Source organism: Malania oleifera, chromosome 6 (genome assembly GCF_029873635.1).
Source record: "Malania oleifera isolate guangnan ecotype guangnan chromosome 6, ASM2987363v1, whole genome shotgun sequence".
NCBI lineage: Eukaryota > Viridiplantae > Streptophyta > Magnoliopsida > Santalales > Ximeniaceae > Malania > Malania oleifera.
In genome coordinates, this window is record NC_080422.1 from 83,667,345 (window position 1) to 83,673,423 (window position 6,079).

Below are 6,079 nucleotides of genomic sequence, written 5' to 3' on the forward strand. Positions count from 1 at the left end.
ACATTTATCGCCATGAAGCAGAGATTGGCCACTTCTTGATCACTCGAGTCACATTCTGAGCTGCTTAAGCTGGAGTCGTCTCAAGTTGTCACTTTCATTGCTTTCTTCTTTTTCTTCTTAACTTCTTTCTTAAGTTGTGGACAATCAAGTTTTATATGGCCTACCTTTTTGCAATTATAACAAGTTGGAGGTTCAGCCTTTGTTTCTTTTTTACTAGATTCACCTTTGTCCATTTTTTATCCTTTAAATTTTCTAGTAAATCTCTTATTCTTTTTAAAGAATCTACCTAGTCGTCTAGTGAATAATGCTAGGTCATCATCATCATCCATCTCATCATCTTCATCGTCACTCGAGCTTTCTTTGGAAGCTTTGAGTGCTATGGATTTCTTATATTTGCCAACTTCAGTTGATCTTTCATTTATAGCCATCTCATACATGAGAAGTGACCCAATGAGTTCATCCAGGGTAGTGTTTTTAAGTTCCTGCCTTTAGTTATAGCAATGGCCTTGGGTTCCCAAACAAGTGGAAGTCCTCTAAGGATTTTCCTAATCATTTCATAAGTTGAATAGTTCTTCTCAAGTGCATTCAAGGAGTTTATTATGTGAGTGAACCTAGTATACATACTTGATATGAATTCCTCTGGATTCATCCTAAAGGCCTAATACTCACTGGTGAGGATGTCTATTCTACTATCTCTAACATCTACTGTTCCCTCATAGGTTACTTCTAGTTTGTCTCAAATTTCCTTTGTAGTCTTACATCCCATTATCCTATTAAACTTAATTGCATCTGACGCATAGTACAAGGCATTCATAACACTAGAGATTATTTGCAATTGTTTCATATTAGTCTCACTCATTTCGTTTTCTTCTTTAGGAACTTCTTTGTTCTCTACAATCTTAGAAGGAACGTAGTTCCCTTGGATTACAACTTTTTAGACTTTCCAATCCCTGGTTTGTAAAAATATCCTCATTCTTTGTTTCTAGAAAGTGTAGTTTACACCATAGAAATTGGGGGTCTAGTGGAGGATTGTCCTTCACCAAAAGGGGATACACCTACATTTGCCATTATGATCTTTGTGTAACTACCTATTAGGATTTGCTACAAACTAAGCTCTGATACCAATTGAAAGTACGGTGTAGTCCCAAGAGGGGGGTGAATTGGGTATTTTAAATTTTTACATGGAAGCTTGATTTATTTTAAACCTTTTAATTAATCTCAACCACAAAAAAAAAAAAAAAAAAAAACTAATCAACATACAACTATACCAATAAACAATCTTAGGTATATATGTAATTTAAAACACAATCTGTATTTTACCTTCAGAAGATTGAAATATCCACTCTGAATTTAAACAATGAACAAGTATTTATTTAAAACGAGATTCAACAATATAACTCAAGCAAGTATCTTCTTATACTTAAACAATCAATCAACTAAAGTACCTTAACCTCAGGCAATTAATTTTAATTCAGAAATTCAGCAATTGTCTGATTTTCAACTAGAAAATTAAATCATTGAAAGCATTCTCCAATTGATTTAATTATTTAAAGTTGTCCCAATCCAATCTTAGCATTCAACAAATTTTTCCAATCAATTTAAATCATACATAGCAGATAATAAGTAGGTTATAAGTGCTGAAATTTAAAGAGAGTTAGGGAAAGAAGAAAAACCCACAAATTTTTTACAAGGTTTGGCATCCAGCCTACGTCCTTACCCCAAGCAACTTACTATGAGAATTTTTCTTACTCTCTCCGTTCAATAGGTGGAGTTCCCTCTCTCTGTTGGGAGGTGGAGACCCCTCTCCAACAAGAACAACCTTCTCGCTAGGCAACGATTCTAACCCTGAATCGTCAGTTTGCAAAACAACAATACAATTGTGCATACAAGTAGATTACTCTCATAGTAGAGCAGATTTGTAAAATGATAAAATCAATATGCACTCTCAAACAACAATTTGCAATTAACCTCACAAATAAATCAAGGTTTTTTTGATTTGGAGAATGAGAAAGTTAGTAGTATAAATCAGAAATCAGTTTAGGGCATAAGTTTGAGCACAACAACATTTCAAAGAGTGATTCAAAGTATAATCAAAGTATTTCAGTGTGTGTTGGTGCCCTAATGCGCATATAATAAGCCTTATATAGCTTAGGGAAAAATCTTTCCATTTTTCCCAAGTTTGGAAACCATATCTTGTAAATTAGGAAGGAAATCGTGCAGTTCGTACGTTTAAAACATAGATTTCAGTTAACTAAACCATGAGTTCAGTCGCCTGAACCAATTAAAATATGCGCTCCAAAATTGGTAGTAGCGATTCAGTTACCTGACCCTATTTGAATGACCTAAATTCCATTTAGTCGCCTGTACTAGCACTGTTTTGTTTCTTTACACTTGCAGTAGCAATTCAGTCATCTGAGCAATTTACTCCGGCGCCTAAACACTTTGTAATTTAGTGTTTTTCATATTTTTGATTCCAAAACATATTCGTATTACTTTGAAAAGAATTTTGGACTTTGTAAAAATATTTTTTATGTTTTCAAATAGGTCTCTAAGTCCAATGTTTATTCCTAAGAGCTTCATAAACAAATTTGAAGTTAAAGAGCACTTACATGAGACTCTAAAAACATTTAAATACAAGTAAATCATGAGTCTTCATACAATGAAGCTTTGACTTTGTCCAAGCTTTTTCAATACTTCAATGTGCTTGTTTTCTTAATGACTTGTGAATTTAAGTTGACCTTCATCCATTCTTCATTGAGTTTAACCATTGTGCTTGAAATAAATATAATGTCTGAAATTTCACTTGAAAGCACAATTAGAATACCTTAGTTTGTTATCATCAAAATGAGATTAAGCCTTGTTAGGCCAACAAATATGTTTTCAAATTTTGCATTCAATTGAACATGTCTCTCACCACTCTCATTCCATTTGTCCTCAAACTTAGGAATTAGGTCACCACTTTCCATTTTTATAGGAATCATTAGTCCTTTCAAGATTTTTTTTCCCAAACTCATATATCAATATATTGGATGTAGGTTTTTGTTTAAGCCTTCTAATAGGTGTAATTATACCCATAAAATAAAAGAGGTCAATTTGTAAATTGTCCTTCAGCAAGTCCTTAGCTTGCCAAGGATGCCTATAGATCTACTTTAGGGTATAGAAAATAGTTTGTACAAGAGCCTTTCTCTGATACCAAATGTTGGTCTTGTTAGCCACCCAAGAGGGGGGCGAATTGGTTGATTTTAAAGCCTCTAAATTTATTTAAGTAATTCACAAGTTATAAGAGTTATGTCAAAACTTAACTTAATCTTTCAATAAGTTATACTTAATAGAATATTCGGGTCAAGCAAGCATAGAATCAAGTTTCAAAATAATGAGAGTGAAACACAAGATCAAAGCTTTGAAAAGAGATAAAATAAGAGTTATAGACAAGATTTTATAGTGGTTCATTCACCTGACCTACGTTCACTCCTCAAACTAACTAGTTTAAGATTTTTAATTGATACATTCAGCATTTCAATCACCAAGACACACATCCTACCATTGTTGGACAACCATTAACAACCCATGTTGCAACAGTAAGGACAACATGACCTTCAGGGGTCAACACAACCTCGATATCACACGACCTTTTAGCCAACCTCAAAGCCATAAAACTCAAGACACACTGGTCCCATCAAGATAACACCCAAAGTCACAGTGCCTCAACTCTCAAGACACTACAGTCTCTTCGAGTTCACACCCAATACACGTTACAAGTAACACTAGCCTTGGAGGTTGTTTCTAGATTACACATAAAGTGAATATCATAATCAATAAGCTTATAAAGTCTTTATTAATAACTCAACCTATTAGGCAGAATATAGCGTTAAAAGTTATCAAATCATAATTACAAATAGACAATAGAATAATGAATGGCAGTGTGATATCTCTTCAGTTTGTGTCTATTGTGTCTAAAACTACCATATGAAGAACCATTAATTACATCTATAAATGCATCAGTAAAATCCTATGTAAATGCACTTGTAACTTCGTCTATAAATGCATCTATGAGTTACTGCAAGGTTAGAGTACAACAAATATGCATAAAATATAATCAATAAAGTTCATCAACCAATTTTTGTCATACATCAAAACTTAACTCCCACATCTTCAATGAGAGAGAGCTTTGAGGGGTAGGAAGGACTCACGAGCCACTTAAGGACTCTGAAATAGCTCTTGCTCAAGGTATAGAAGTAGGGATTTGACAAAGCAAAAGCTACAAGGCTTCCAATTCTTTGACAATGCTCACTCTAGGGCTTTGATGAAGCTAAGGTCCGGAGGCTTTCATGGTCTTTGACAAGTGAGAGCTTCAGGATAGCTTCAATTTGTAAATTCTTCCATGTCCAAACAATATCAATGATGTCAATGTCCTCTTGACCAACTTAGATTAATAAAAAGATATTAAACACTATTTTCATGCTTTTATCATTTATTATTGGCAATGTGATGACAATACATATCAACTATAATAAATGCACTAAAAAAAAAATTAATTTGGAGTATTTAACATAAACTTATTTTTAAAAAAATAAATATTAGTTTTTTTAAGAAATATAATGAGTATGGTTGATTCCTTCACCTTATAATATAGGAAGGATATCATTATCATCATCATCCATGGTTGACTCCTTCACCTTATGATATAGGAAGGACATCATTATCATCATCATCCCAATCTAGATACTTAAAGTTAATGCCTTATTTTGTATTTATATAATTGAAGCTCAAGTTTACACAACGCTTCATCTTATAAATAGGTTTAGTTTTTTGAAACACATAGCCTTCACAAACATTGCAAAATGTGAACAAAATAACACTAACTAAAAAACTCTAGAAGAAAAATGGTGCAAACAAGGAGAGAGATCAAAAGATCTAGAAAGTTAATGGAACGTGTAGCTCTCTAACCACATACATCAAACATGAAGAACATATGCATTCTTTATTCTTCATTTATTTGTGCTTTCCTTAAAGTGCAATCACTAAAAATGGAGGTTCTATGGTTCCTCAACATGGATGGTTTGCCTTTGATGCCCCTTAGAAGGAAACTCGATAAGGGCAAAAGATCCCTATAGCAAGGAAGGGGCCCGTGACTACCTCTAAGGAGGTTCCTCAAAGGTTTTTGAAGGCAAAGTTGGCGGTTGGGGGGCTTTCTCAAAGAGAGTGGGTGTGGGGCTTGGTTGAGTCATGCATATTGAGGTATAGGGATCTCCAACTAACATATGATTTATATCCCTTCCTCTTTTATTCTTTGTCTCACTGAGCCCTGTGAAAAGGCTTGCTATCCACAACCAGAGGAAATTTGCATATATGATCTCCCTCTTTATTAGTTTTTCATAAACTTCTGTGACTTGTTCAAAGCTTCTCTTGTCTAACTTTTTCCCAAATAACTCTAATCCATTTTTGCTTGCTAGCTACAAAATTCGATTGGGATTAAGTTCACCAAAATGGCACATGTGCTTGAACTTTACGTACGATGATTGGATGGTTGGACACCATACATATGTAATATATTTTTATTGATTTTTGTGTAATTTTTTTTTTATATTTTGATTTTGATTTTTATTGTTGAGTCAAATTTTTTTTATAGCATTAACTCAATATTGCAAGAAGGATTTTATTTGAATTCCTAACTTTTGTATCCTAAGAATGGAAAGGACCGAACTTGGCCCTCTCTTTTTCCAAGACACTCCCGAATACTAAAGTGAGAAATTCAACTATAATTGTAATATGATTTGGTAACTATTTATTTATTTATTAAAATTTAAATTTTATTAAAATATTTAAACTATTAAAAAACAAACCAAATTAAGGAATAACTTTAGCTATGAATTTGTTATTAGTTGGTTATAAAGCATGTGTTAGTTAGTATTAGTTATGGAAAATATTTTTTTATATTGTATTTTCATAATTTAACTGCTATTTGTGAAAAATAATGAAAAATTGACTTAAAGTGGACAAAATTTCAGTGGAGGTTATGACTGGATTACACTATGTAAATTTAACTTAAAATTTTAAGATTAGAAATTAATGCTCACTC